General features: G+C 59.0%; 1 non-coding gene across 1 annotated transcript; it reads right to left on the reverse strand.

Annotated features, from left to right (window-relative positions):
* Window positions 1-1,844: 1,844 nt before the first annotated feature.
* Window positions 1,845-1,963, reverse strand: LOC131863753 (5S ribosomal RNA). Its single transcript, XR_009362648.1, has one exon. It is a non-coding gene; the product is annotated as a 5S ribosomal RNA (ribosomal RNA).
* Window positions 1,964-14,986: the final 13,023 nt, after the last annotated feature.

Below are 14,986 nucleotides of genomic sequence, written 5' to 3' on the forward strand. Positions count from 1 at the left end.
GTGCTCCAAGGTGCGGCGTGCACGAAGTCGGAGCCCGGTTTGCCCCGGGTGCGCACCTTCGCCGCGGTGCGCACCATGGCGTGCACGAAGTCGGAGCCCGGTTTGCCCCGGGTGCGCACCTCGCGTGCACCTTCGGCGGGGTTGCGCGCCCTGGTGGGCACCATGGTGCGCACCAAGGAGCGCTCCGAAGTGTGCTCCAAGGTGCGGCGTGCACGAAGTCGGAGCCCGGTTTGCCCCGGGTGCGCACCTCGCGTGCACCTTCGGCGGGGTTGCGCGCCCTGGTGGGCACCATGGTGCGCACCAAGGAGCGCTCCGAAGTGTGCTCCAAGGTGCGGCGTGCACGAAGTCGGAGCCCGGTTTGCCCCGGGTGCGCACCTCGCGTGCACCTTCGCCGCGGTGGGCACCATGGCGTGCACGAAGTCGGAGCCCGGTTTGCCCCGGGTGCGCACCTCGCGTGCACCTTCGCCGGGGTGGGCACCTCGGCTGGGTTGCGCGCCCTGGTGCGCACCAAGGAGCGCTCCGAAGTGTGCTCCAAGGTGCGGCGTGCACGAAGTCGGAGCCCGGTTTGCCCCGGGTGCGCACCTCGCGTGCACCTTCGCCAGGGTGGGCACCTCGGTGCGCACACCTTCTCAATGTTTTCTTGCCTTTTCTGGAAATTGGTGAAGGCAGCGCATCAAAGGTGCGCACCTCGGTGTGCTCCGAGGTGCGAACCCGAGAGCGCTCCGAGGTGCCCACGAAGTCGAAAGTCGGGTTAATTGCATTGTTTTCCCCGGGTGCGCTCCGAGGTGCGCAACATCGGCGCGCACCAAGGAGGGCTCCGAAGTGTGCTCCAAGGTGCGCACGATGGCGTGCACCTCTGGTGCGCACGATTCGGAGCTCGGTTTGACCGGGGTGCGCACACCTTGGCTGGGTTGCGCACCTTTTGTGCGCTCCAAGGTGCGCACGAAGTCGGAGCTCGGTTTGCCCCGGGTGCGCACCTTCGCCAGGGTGCGCACCTTGATGCGCACGCCTTGGCTGGGCTGCGCACCTTGGTGGGCGCCATGGTGCACACCTTTCGTGCGCTCCAAGGTGCGCACGAAGTCGGAGCTCGGTTTGCCCCGGGTGCGCACCTTGGTGGGCGCCATGGTGCACTCCGAGGTGCCCAAGATTGGTGCGCACCAAGGAGCGCTCCGAAGTGCGCTCCAAGGTGCGCGCGAAGTCGAAAGTTGGGTTAATTGTCCGGTTTGCCTCGGGTGCGCACCTTGCGTGCACCTTCGCCAGGGTGGGCGCCTTGGTGCGCACACCTTGGCTGGGCTGCGCACACCTTGGCACCCGCGTTTCCTTCATTTTAAATTTTTTTTTTTTACAATCTCTCAAGTGGGAAATTCTATAATCTCAACTTTTTTTGCCTTTTCAGGAAACTTTTGAATGGAGCGCATCATTGGTGCGCTCCGAAGTGTGCTCCAAAGCTCTCTCCAGCTGCGTGCACCTGCCCCGGCCGCGCACCCGGCCCCGCCCAGCTTCGCTCACCTGTCCCGGGCGTCTGGTGCGGAACCTTAGAGTAAGAAACATCACCGTGCACCTTGGCCAACGTGCGCGACTCGACCGAGCGCGCACTGGCCGAGGTGCACACCGATTTCACCTGGGTGCGCGCGCAGCACCTCGGGCGCACCGGGGTGCGCGCACAACGCCCGGGTTGCACCGTGGCCTGTGTGCTCGGGGCGCCTCGGGTGCGCGCTCGGTGTCGCCCCCGCGCGCGCGGTAGTGCGGGCAGCGCACCCCGGCCCGGCCCGGCCCCGACGAGAACGCAAACGGGCAAAAGGTTTATTCAAATAGCATTGCGACGCCCGGCGAAAAACTAAAAAAGGGTGCAACACCGGGACTTCCCGGGAGGTCACCCATCCCAGTACTACTCCGGCCCAAGCGCGCTTAACTGCGGAGTTCTGATGGGATCCGGTGCACTAACGCTGGTATGATCGCACCCGTTATGAGCTTGTCGCAGTGTGTACTTAGCAAACCGCGACCCACGTGCGAATCCACCCCGGCCACCCACCCCCGTCGAGGTGCACACCCTCCCTCGCGAAGTGCGCCCCGTTCGCCAAGTGTGAGCCCTGCCCGGGTGCGCGCACCTTGCTAGGGCGTCGGGTGTGCACCCGGCCCGGCCTACGTGCGTGCACCTGGAGGGGGCGTCGTGTGCGTGCAGTGTCCCGTCTGCAACGCGGTGCCCACACACCACCTCGGGCGCAACGACCTGCGCTCACATGTGGGCCGAGTGCACCTTGGTGCATGTTCGGGGCGCCTCGGGTGCACGCTCGATCTTGCCCCGGTGCACCAAGGCGCTCGGTTTGCCCCGGGTGCGCACTTGGTGCAAGGTGGGCACCCAAAATAGGGATCAAGCACCAAAACACAAGTTTCGGGATGCAAAATGGGACCCAAGGACCACAAATGCGTTCCAAGACCCATGATGGGTCCACGAGAACAAAAATGTGTTCCGAGACTTAATAAACAAATATTGGGTTTTAGGAGAAGAAACATGCTCTGATGCCCAAAACGAGAATCGACCCCGAAAAGGCCACAGGCCAAAAGTGGGATGCGAGACAAAAAAAAATGGGACCCGAGGACCAAAATTGGGTTCCCAGGTCGAAGACAGGGCAACCGGACAAGAAACGACCTCTAAGGCTCGAAATGAGTCCCGACGACTAAAACTTGACAAGAAGCACCCATCAGGCACCCAACTCGACACCCATGGGATGCCGACCCACCCGGGCTTCCACCTAGCACACCTTGGCACCCACCCACCCTCGCACCCAACCTCGCACCCAACTTAGCACCTTTGAACCCACATTGGCACTCACCCTGACCCTGGCACCTTGGAACCCACATTGGCACTCACCTTGACCCTGGCACCCACCTTTGCACTCACCTTGGGACCCACCCTGGCTCCCACCTCGGCACCCACCCAGACACCCACCTTGGTTCCTTGGCACCCACCTTGGATCCTTGGCACCCACCCCGACACCCACCTTGGCACGCAACTTGGCTACTTGCCACCCACCTTGGCTCCTTGACGCCCACCCCGACAACCACCCCGTGACCTACCCTGGCTAGGGTTGGTGCACACCCACCCTGGTGCCCACCTTGGCACCCACCCTATGACCCACCTTGGCACGCACCTTAGTACCCACCCCGTTACCCACCCTAGGACCCACCCCGTGACCCACCTTGGCCAGGGTGGGTGCACCCACCCTGGTGCCCACCTTGGCACCCACCCATCCTAGCACCCAGCCTGTGACCGGGCTTGGAACCCAACCTTGCACCCGCACCCGTCTTGGCCAGTGTGGGTGCGCACCCATCCTGGCACCCACGTTGTGACACACCCTTTAACCCACGCACCCTAGCACCCACGTTGGCACCCACCTTGGAACCCAACCTAGCAACTTGGCACCCACCCCGTGACCCACCTTGGCATCCACCATAGCAGTCGCCGACTTGGCACCCACCTCGGCACCCACCTTGACACTTGTGGACCCACCTTGCCACTCACCCTAGCATCGACCCATCCTAGCACCCACCCTGGCACCTTTGCACCCTAGCACTCACCCATCCTAGCACCTAACCTGTGACCCACCTTGACACTCACCCTCGCACCCACCTTGGAACCCAACCTAGCACCCACCCACCCTGACACCAACCCTAGCACCTACCCACCCTTGCACCCACCCTGTGACCCATCTTGGCACCCACCCATCCTACCACTCAACCTATCACCCACCTTCTCACCCACCTTGGCATCCACCTTAGCACCCACCCACACTGGCACCTTGGCACCCACCTCGGGCAAGGTGGGTGCACACCCACCCTGGCACCCAATTTAGAACCCACCGAGCATGTTACCCACCTTGGCACCCACATTGCAGCCCACCCTAGTACCCACCCTATGACCCACATTGGCATCCACACCCTAGCACCCAGGCACCTCGACACCCGCCTTGACACCCACCCTAGCACTGAACCTGTGACCCACCTTGGAACTCACCCTAGAACCCACCCACCCTGTGAACCACCTTGGCATCCACCTTAGCACCCACCCACCTTGGCACCCACTCTAGCACTCACCCATCCTAACACCCAACTTGTTACCCACCTTGGCACCCGCCCTCGCGTCCACCTTGAAACCCACCCTAGCACCCACCCACGCAGGAGCCCACCTTGGCACCCAACCTAACACCCACGCATCCTGGCACCCAACTTGTGACCCACCTTGGAACCCACCCTAGTACCCACCTTTGAACCCACTATATCACCAACCCACCTTGGCACCCACCCTATGACCCTCTTTGGAATCCACCCTAGCACGCACCCACCCTGGCACCCACCATGGAGCGCACCCTAGCACCCACCCACCTCGGCACGCACCTCAACACCCACCTTGGTGTGCGCACTGCGCCAACCTCTCAAAGACCCTATGTGGTGCGCTCCAAAGTGTACACCTTTGGTGCGCTCCAAGGTGCGCACCTTTGGTGCACACCGAGGTGCACACCAAAGTGTGCACCGAGGTGAGCACCAAAGTGCACTCCAGGGTGCACACCAAGGCGTGCACCTTTGGTGCGGTCAATGCAAACGAATTCGGAAGTTGGGGTCGATGTCCTAATCGCTGCTGCAGACTACACGTATGAGAATCGGACAAATAGCTTTATATAGGGGAGGTGTTGCGTTTGATGGGTCGACTCCCCTGGTTGTGTGCACTGCACCAACTTCAAAGACCCTGTCTTGTTTAAGAAGTCAAAAGTTGGGGTGGATGTCCTAATCATTGCTGCAGTCTACGCATGTATGAGAATCAGACAAATAGCTTATATAGGGGAGGTGTTGCATTCGGTGGGTTGACTCCCCTGGTTGTGCGCACTGCGCCAACCTCAAAGACCCCGCATAGCAGAAGAAGTCGGAAGTCGGATTTTGGTGAGCACCAAGGCGTGCACCTTTGGTGCGGTCAACGCAGACGAATTCAGAAGTTGGGGTGGATGTCCTAATCGTTGTTGCAGGCTACACATGTATGAGAATCAGACAAATAGCTTATATAGGGGAGGTGTTGGGTTTGATGGGTCAACTCCCTTGGTTGTGCGCATTACGCCAACCTCAAAGACCTTGTTTTCGTTAAGAAGTCAAAAGTTGGGGTCAATGTCCTAATGGCTCCTGCAGGCTACACATGTATGAGAATCGGACAAATAGCTTATATAGGGGAGGTGTTGGGTTTGATGGGTCGACTCCCCTGGTTGTGCGCATTACGTCAACCTCAAAGACCTTGTTTTCGTTAAGAAGTCAAAAGTTGGGGTCGATGTCCTAATTGCTCCTGTAGACTACACATGTATGAGAATCAGACAAATAGCTTATATAGGGGAGGTGTTGGGTTTGATGGGTTGACTCCCCTAGTTGTTCGCATTACACCAACCTCAAAGACCTTGTTTTCGTTTAGAAGCCGAAAGTTGGGGTCGATGTCCTAATTGCTCCTGCAGGCTACGCATGTATGAGAATCAGACAAATAGCTTATATAGGGGAGGTGTTGGGTTTGATGGGTCGACTCCCCTGGTTGTGCGCATTGCGCCAACCTCAAAGACCCTGCATTGCGGATGAAGTCGAAAGTCAGAGTTTGGTGTGCTACAAGGTGTGGTCGAAGGTGCTCACCTAGGTGTGCACCTTTGGAGCACAGGAAAAGTGCCCTCCAAAAGTGCGCACCTTTGGAGTGCACAAAAGTGCCCTCCAAAAGTGCGCACCTTTGGAGCGCAGAAAAGTGCCCTCCAAAAAGTGCCCTCCAAAAGTGCGCACCTTTGGAGCGCAGAAAAGTGCCCTCCAAAAAGTGCCCTCCAAAAGTGCGCACCTTTGGAGCGCAGAAAAGTGCCCTCCAAAAAGTGCCCTCCAAAAGTGCGCACCTTTGGAGCGCAGAAAAGTGCCCTCCAAAAAGTGCCCTCCAAAAGTGCGCACCTTTGGAGCGCAGAAAAGTGCCCTCCAAAAAGTGCCCTCCAAAAGTGCGCACCTTTGGAGCGCAGAAAAGTGCCCTCCAAAAAGTGCCCTCCAAAAGTGCGCACCTTTGGAGCGCAGAAAAGTGCCCTCCAAAAAGTGCCCTCCAAAAGTGCGCACCTTTGGAGCGCAGAAAAGTGCCCTCCAAAAAGTGCCCTCCAAAAGTGCGCACCTTTGGAGCGCAGAAAAGTGCCCTCCAAAAAGTGCCCTCCAAAAGTGCGCACCTTTGGAGCGCAGAAAAGTGCCCTCCAAAAAGTGCCCTCCAAAAGTGCGCACCTTTGGAGCGCAGAAAAGTGCCCTCCAAAAAGTGCCCTCCAAAAGTGCGCACCTTTGGAGCGCAGAAAAGTGCCCTCCAAAAGTGCGCACCTTTGGAGCGCACAAAAGTGCCCTCCAAAAGTGCGCACTTTTGGTGCGCACCAAGGCGCTGGTTCGGTCGTTGCAGGCGAGTTCGGAAGTTGGGGTCGATGTCCTGAGCGGAGGTGCAAACTACACAGGTGTCGGAATCGGACAAATAGCTTATATAGGGGAGGTGTATGCTTCGATGGGTCGACTCCCCAGGTTGAGCGCACCGCGCCAACCTCAAAGACCCTACGGTATGGATGAAGTCGGAAGTTGGGTCCGATGACCGATTCGATTAGTAGGTATGCTCATGAGGTCGGAATTTGGGTCCGATGACCTGCCATGTGCAGGAAGGCGAATGTTGACACTGTGCGTTGCAAGGTGCACACCAAGGCGCTGGTGCGGTCTTTTTAGTCGAGTTCGGAAGTTGGGGTCGATGTCCTGATCGGAGGTGCAAGCTACACAGGTGTGGGAATCGGACAAATAGCTTATATAGGGGAGGTGTATGCTTCGTTGGGTCGACTCCCCGGGTTGAGCGCACCGCGCCAACCTCAAAGACCCTACGGTATGGATGAAGTCGGAAGTTGGGTCCGATGACCGATTCGATATGTAGGCATACTCGCGAGGTCGGAATTTGGGTCCGATGACCTGCCACGTGCAGGAAGGCGAATGTTGGCACTGTGCGTTGCAAGGTGCGCACCAAGGCGCTGGTTCGGTCGTTGGAGGCGAGTTCGGAAGTTGGGGTCGATGTCTTGATCGGAGGTGCAAACTACACAGGTGTGGGAATCGGACAAATAGCTTATATAGGGGAGGTGTATGCTTCGTTGGGTCGACTCCCCGGGTTGAGCGCACTGCGCCAACCTCAAAGACCCTACGGTATGGATGAAGTCGGAAGTTGGGTCCGATGACCGATTCGATATGTAGGCATACTCGCGAGGTCGGAATTTGGGTCCGATGACCTGCCATGTGCAGGAAGGCGAATGTTGGGACTGTGCGTCGCAAGGTGCGCACCAAGGCGCTGGTGCCGTCGTTGCAGTCGAGTTCGGAAGTTGGGGTCGATGTCCTGGTCAGAGGTGCAAACTACACAGGTGTGGGAATCGGACAAATAGCTTATATAGGGGAGGTGTATGCTTCGATGGGTCGACTCCCTGGGTTGAGCGCACCGCGCCAACCTCAAAGACCCTACAGTATGGATGAAGTCGGAAGTTGGGTCCGATGACCGATTCGATACGTAGGCATATTGGCGAGGTCTGAATTTGTGTCCGATGACCTGCCATGCGCAGGAAGGCGGAATTTGGGTCCGATGACCGAGTTGATGGCGTGCCATGCGCAGAAAGGCGGAATTTGGGTCCGATGACCGAGTTGATGTTGATGGCCCGCCATGCACAGGAAGGCGGAATTTGGGTCCGATGACCGATTTGAAGGCGTGCCATACGCAAAAAGGCGGAGTTTGGGTCCGATGACCGAGTTGATATTGATGGCCCGCCATGCGCAGGAAGGCGGAATTTGGGTCCGATGACCTGACATACGCATGGAGTCCGACTCGGGGGCCGATGTTCGATTCGATGACTTGCATTGTGGGTAAAGTCGGAAGTTGTGGTCTTTGACCCGATTCGATGACCAGACTTCGGCTGCTTGAGAATCGGACAAATAACTTATATAGGGGAGGTAGTGTTCTCGAGCATCCTCCCCCCGTGCCCGTTTATGTCGATTGATGCTGGTGCTCGACTGGTTGGAGCGCTCGGATGCAAAAATCTTGCACCAGGATTTATCGATTGTGATGGACACGGCAAGTCTCCTGATTGCTATGCAGGAGCTCATCGTGAATCTCTATGCGGCCTTGGTATGGACTCGACCTGCGGAATGGTTCGGCAATGGTAGTCGCTCCAACACGTCCTTGCAATGGCCACAGAGGTGATTCGACTAGAGCTCCAGTCTAGCTTTTGGGTTGCTTGGCGGACTGGTATAGCCGCGATCGAGTTCCGGCCATGAACGTTTTAGATAGCTCTTGGGCTTTCTGGGACGGAAGTCGGAAGTTTGGGCTGTTGTCCGATTTGATGACCATTCTTCGGATGTGTGAGAATCGGACAAATAACTTATATAGGGGACTGTGTTGTCTCACGCAGCCCCCTCCGTGCCCCTCTATCTCGACCGATGTTGGTGCTTGAAAGGGTTGGGATCGCTCGGATTTATAAACGTGCACCACCATTTGTCGAGTGTGAGGGACGCGGCAGGTCTCCTAAATGCTATGCGGGCGCTCTCTGAGAATCTCTATCCGGCCTCGACACAGACTAGTCTTGCTGAATGGTTTGGCACTGGTAGTCGATCCAACACGTCGTTGTTGTGGCCGCCTAGGCGATTCGATTCGAGCCCCCGTCTAGCTTTTGGGTTGCTTGGCGGATTTTGCCCTATCCGCAAGTGAGCTCGGTCCCTAAACGTTCGAGAAACCCGATTGCTATGCGCCGACTCTCTTTCTTGCGAGCCTCCATCTAGCTTTTGGGTCTCTACGGAACGGAAGTCGGAATCTGGGACCGTTGTTTGATTCGACGAGGCAGACTACGGTTGTGCGAGAATCGGACAAATAACTTATATAGGGGAGGTGTTGACTGGAGCATTCTCCCCCGTGCCCCTCTAACTCGACCAATGCTGGCGCTCGAACGGTGGTAGCGCTCGGATTTTCATTGAGCGCCAGCATTGGTCGATTTAGAGGGGCATGCGAGATTCCCGAATGCTATGCGAGGGCTCTAACGGAAATGTCTATTGGTTTCGGTATGGATGCAATTGCGAGTGGTTCGGCAAAGGTAGTCGTTCCGATGCGTCCATGTCGTGGCCAAATCGATAATTCGATTTGAGCCCTCGTATAGCATTTGGGTCTCTCGATGTGATTCCGCATTCCAGTCCCTTTGGGCACTGCTTGAGCCGCATCCCAGGGGGTTCCCTTCCCAATAATCTGCCTCGCAACCCGATTGCTATGCGGTGAGGCTCCTCGGCCGCCTCGGAACTATCTGTGTATCAGACGCATCGCGGGATAAGGGGTTGGCAACGGTAGTCGCCCCAAGCGCGTCCGATGCTTGGACCATTCCGAGGCGGCCTTGAAGCCTCTTCCGTCTAGCCGTTGGGTCCTTCTCGCCGCATCCCTCGCCTCGCACCCCGATTGCTATGCGGTGAGGCTCCTCGGCCGCCTCGGAACTATCTGTGTATCGGACGCGTCGCGGGATAAGGGGTTGTCACTGGTAGTCGCCCCAAGCGCGTCCGATGCTTGGACCATTCCGAGGCGGCCCTGAAGCCTCTTCCGTCTAGCCGTTGGGTCCTTCTCGCCGCATCCCTCGCCTCGCACCCCGATTGCTATGCGGTGAGGCTCCTCGGCCGCCTCGGAACTATCTGTGTATCGGACGCGTCGCGGGATAAGGGGTTGTCATTGGTAGTCGCCCCAAGCGCGTCCGATGCTTGGACCATTCCGAGGCGGCCCTGAAGCCTCTTCCGTCTAGCCGTTGGGTCCTTCTCGCCGCATCCCTCGCCTCGCACCCCGATTGCTATGCGGTGAGGCTCCTCGGCCGCCTCGGAACTATCTGTGTATCGGACGCGTCGCGGGATAAGGGGTTGTCACTGGTAGTCGCCCCAAGCGCGTCCGATGCTTGGACCATTCCGAGGCGGCCCTGAAGCCTCTTCCGTCTAGCCGTTGGGTCCTTCTCGCCGCATCCCTCGCCTCGCACCCCGATTGCTATGCGGTGAGGCTCCTCGGCCGCCTCGGAACTATCTGTGTATCGGACGCGTCGCGGGATAAGGGGTTGTCACTGGTAGTCGCCCCAAGCGCGTTCGATGCTTGGACCATTCCGAGGCGGCCCTGAAGCCTCTTCCGTCTAGCCGTTGGGTCCTTCTCGCCGCATCCCTCGCCTCGCACCCCGATTGCTATGCGGTGAGGCTCCTCGGCCGCCTTGGAACTATCTGTGTATCGGACGCGTCGCGGGATAAGGGGTTGTCACTGGTAGTCGCCCCAAGCGCGTCCGATGCTTGGACCATTCCGAGGCGGACCCGAAGCCTCTTCCGTCTAGCCGTTGGGTCCTTCTCGCCGCATCCTTCGCCTCGCACCCCGATTGCTATGCGGTGAGGCTCCTCGGCCGCCTCGGAACTATCTGTGTATCGGACGCGTCGCGGGATAAGGGGTTGTCACTGGTAGTCGCCCCAAGCGCGTCCGATGCTTGGACCATTCCGAGGCGGACCCGAAGCCTCTTCCGTCTAGCCGTTGGGTCCTTCTCGCCGCATCCCTCGCCTCGCACCCCGATTGCTATGCGGTGAGGCTCCTCGGCCGCCTTGGAACTATCTGTGTATCGGACGCGTCGCGGGATAAGGGGTTGTCACTGGTAGTCGCCCCAAGCGCGTCCGATGCTTGGACCATTCCGAGGCGGACCCGAAGCCTCTTCCGTCTAGCCGTTGGGTCCTTCTCGCCGCATCCCTCGCCTCGCACCCCGATTGCTATGCGGTGAGGCTCCTCGGCCGCCTTGGAACTATCTGTGTATCGGACGCGTCGCGGGATAAGGGGTTGTCACTGGTAGTCGCCCCAAGCGCGTCCGATGCTTGGACCATTCCGAGGCGGACCCGAAGCCTCTTCCGTCTAGCCGTTGGGTCCTTCTCGCCGCATCCCTCGCCTCGCACCCCGATTGCTATGCGGTGAGGCTCCTCGGCCGCCTTGGAACTATCTGTGTATCGGACGCGTCGCGGGATAAGGGGTTGTCACTGGTAGTCGCCCCAAGCGCGTCCGATGCTTGGACCATTCCGAGGCGGCCCCGAAGCCTCTTCCGTGTAGCCGTTGGGTCGTTCTCGCCGCATCCCTCGCCTCGCACCCCGATTGCTATGCGGTGAGGCTCCTCGGCCGCCTTGGAACTATCTGTGTATCGGACGCGTCGTGGGATAAGGGGTTGTCACTGGTAGTCGCCCCAAGCGCGTCCGATGCTTGGACCATTCCGAGGCGGCCCCGAAGCCTCTTCCGTGTAGCCGTTGGGTCCTTCTCGCCGCATCCCTCGCCTCGCACCCCGATTGCTATGCGGTGAGGCTCCTCGGCCGCCTTGGAACTATCTGTGTATCGGACGCGTCGCGGGATAAGGGGTTGTCACTGGTAGTCGCCCCAAGCGCGTCCGATGCTTGGACCATTCCGAGGCGGACCTGAAGCCTCTTCCCTCTAGCCGTTGGGGCTTTCTCGCCGCATCCCTCGCCTCGCACCCTGATTGCTATGCTGTGAGGCTCCTTGGCCGCCTTGGAACTATCTGTGTATCGGACGCATCGCGGGATAAGGGGTTGGCAGTGGTAGTCGCCCCAAGCGCATCCGATGCTTGGACCATTCCGAGGCGGCCCTGCAGCCTCTTCCGTCTAGCCGTTGGGGCCATCTCGCCGCATCCCCCACCTCGCACCACGATTGCTATGCGGTGAGGCTCCTTGGCCGCCTCGGAACTATCTGTGTATCGGACGCATCGCGGGATAAGGGGTTGTCACTGGTAGTCGCCCCAAGCGCGTCCGATGCTTGGACTATTCCGAGGCGGCCCTGCAGCCTCTTCCGTCTAGCCGTTGGGGCCATCTCGCTGCATCCCCCACCTCCTCGGCCGCCTCGGAACTATCTGTGTATCGGACGCATCGCGGGATAAGGGGTTGGCAGTGGTAGTCGCCCCAAGTGCGTCCGATGCTTGGACTATTCCGAGGCAGCCCTGCAGCCTCTTCCGTCTAGCCTTTGGGGCCATCTCGCCGCATCCCTCGCCTCGCACCCCGATTGCTATGCGGTGAGGCTCCTCGGCCGCCTGGGAACTATCTTCGTATCGGACGCATCGCGGGATAAGGGGTTGTCACTGGTAGTCGCCCCAAGCGCGTCCGATGCTTGGACTATTCCGAGGCGGCCCTGTGGCCTCTTCCGTCTAGCCGTTGGGGCCATCTCGCCGCATCCCCCACCTCGCACCCCGATTGCTATGCGGTGAGGCTCTTCGGCCGCCTTGGAACTATCTTCGTATCGGACGCATCGCGGGATAAGGGGTTGTCACTGGTAGTGGCCCCAAGCGCGTCCGATGCTTGGACTATTCCGAGGCGGCCCTGCAGCCTCTTCCGTCTAGCCGTTGGGGCCATCTCGCCGCATCCCCCACCTCGCACCCCGATTGCTATGCGGTGAGGCTCCTCGGCCGCCTTGGAACTATCTTCGTATCGGACGCATCGCGGGATAAGGGGTTGTCACTGGTAGTCGCCCCAAGCGCGTCCGATGCTTGGACTATTCCGACGCGGCCCTGTGGCCTCTTCCGTCTAGCCGTTGGGGCCATCTCGCCGCATCCCCCACCTCGCACCCCGATTGCTATGCGGTGAGGCTCCTCGGCCGCCTTGGAACCATCTTCGTATCGGACGCATCGCGGGATAGGGGGCTGTCACTGGTAGTCGCCCCAAGCGTGTCCGATGCTTGGACCATTCCTAGGCGGCCCTGAAGCCTCTTCCGTCTAGCCGTTGGGGCCTTCCCGCCCCATCCCTCGCCTCGCACCCCCGATTGCTATGCGGTGAGGCTCCTCGGCCGCCTTGGAACCATCTGTGTATCGGACGCATCGCGGGATAAGGGGTTGGCACTGGCAGTCGCCCCAAGCGCGTCCGATGCTTGGACCATTCCGAGGTGGCCCTGAAGCCTCTTCCGTCTAGCCGTTGGGGCCTTCCCGCCCCATCCCTCGCCTCGCACCCCGATTGATATGCGGTGAGGCTCCTCGGCCGCCTTGGAACTATCTGTGTATCGGACGCATCGCGGGATAAGGGGTTGGCACTGGTAGTCGTCCCAATCGCATCCGATGCTTGGACCATTCCGAGGCGGCCCTGCAGCCTCTTCCGTTTAGCCGTCGGGGCCTTCCCGCCGCATCCCTCGCCTCGCATCCCGATTCCTATGCGGTGAGTCTTCTCGGCCGCCGCGGAACTATACCTGTTATTGCTACTGCATCCTTCGGCTGGTAACCTCCTCTGCCGCCTTGGAACGTTCTCTTTGTCGGACGCGTCGCGGGATAAGGGGTTGGCACTGGTAGTCGCCCCAAGCGCGCCCGATGCATAGACCGCTCCGAGTCGACCTTGCTTTCAGCCTCTCACATGCATAGACCTCTCTGAGTCGACCCTGCAGCCTCTCACGTTTAGCCTTTGGAATCTCGCCTCACAACATGATTGCTATCCTTGATGCATCCCTTGCCTCGAGCCCTGATTGCTTTCTTGGCTGCATCCCTCCTCTCCTCACAGCCCGGTTGTCATCACTGCTTCATCCGTCGCTTCATGCATTCTGGCTGCTGGGCCCTTCCCACCGCACACCTCGATTGCTATCTCTTCTGCATCACACACCCCGATTGCTATCTCTGCTACATCCCTCGGCTCTCACTTCTGCATCCTTCGCCTCACACCTCGATTGCTATCAATGCTGCATCCGTAACCTCACACCTCGATTGCTATGCGGGGAGGCTCCTTGGCCGCCTTGGAAATTTCTGTGTGTCGGACGCACCGCGGGATAAGGGGTTGGCACTGGTAGTCGCCCCAAGTGCGCCCGATTCTTAGACCGCTTCGAGGTGACCTCGTAGCCTCTTTCGTCCAGGCTTCCTGCCTTCAACGCCCTTTTTACACCTCGATTGCTATGCGCGGGCTCGTTGGCGTCTATCACCTCTCTGCGAAGAGTGGCACGATGATTGTTGGGGTAAATCGTAGCAGTCCGATCTCTGGCCTTGGGCCATTGTGAGGGCTGATCGATTTCCTGTGCGCATCTCGTGTTCGCCCAGTAACAGACTCGACGACTTGTAATCGGTCTTGTTCCCGATTGTTCCTGGAGGTAGTCTTCGGAACTCTTGGATTTGACCTGTCACTCGAACTGTCCTCTTCCGAGGATGCTTGTGTGTGTGTGCTTGTGCCATTTCCTTGGCGGTATTAACGAGATATTAAAGAGCGGAGTGAGCGCCTCGCCCAGCTATGTTTGGGGCTCTCACTCCCTTACCCGGTGTGCGACCGCTTTGCACGTAGGTTGCGGAGCATCGCGACTCTTTCGATGTTTGGCGGTTGTCTTCCGGTGATGCGTTGGTCCCGAAGTGCACGTTACTAGCATTTCTGCCATTGTTCTCGATCTTTGGCACGTTCCTTCGTTGCAATTGGATATATATCTCCGTTTATACGCGCAGGCTTCTCCCGCCTATTCAGCGCTGTCCCACTCTCAGCACTCTCGTGGTCTCCTTGGCTTCTCTCTCCCGTGAGCGAGCTCTCTTCTCGAGTCTTTTCCATGTCCCATGGAGGTTGCCTTGCGAAATTCGGGCACACAAACGTGACCGGATAAGAGCGGAATTGCCTATGAGGAGAAGCTCACCTTAGGGAGCAGCAATGCCGAGTGTTTCGACAGAGGGTAGAGGGGGCGTTGTTTGGGCGGTTGCACAAAAGAGTGCTACGTTTGCACTGAAGGTTGCTTCTTCGTCTCCGACGAACTCTTCGAGGCAAAAAAGCTTGTTTACGGGGTCGAGGTGGGACTGTTCGTGCGAGTTGCGCCACCAAAAGTGCGTAGGGGGCATATACCTGGGAAATGGATGTCTCTGAGTGGCCTTACTCGGTCGCGTGCACGGTGCATTCTCTAACGGCAGGACTGTCGCGAGCATGTGCGGTTCGGATGTTTTCGGGTAAAGGGTTCCGTACG

Source organism: Cryptomeria japonica, unplaced genomic scaffold (assembly GCF_030272615.1).
Source record: "Cryptomeria japonica unplaced genomic scaffold, Sugi_1.0 HiC_scaffold_68, whole genome shotgun sequence".
Lineage (NCBI taxonomy): Eukaryota > Viridiplantae > Streptophyta > Pinopsida > Cupressales > Cupressaceae > Cryptomeria > Cryptomeria japonica.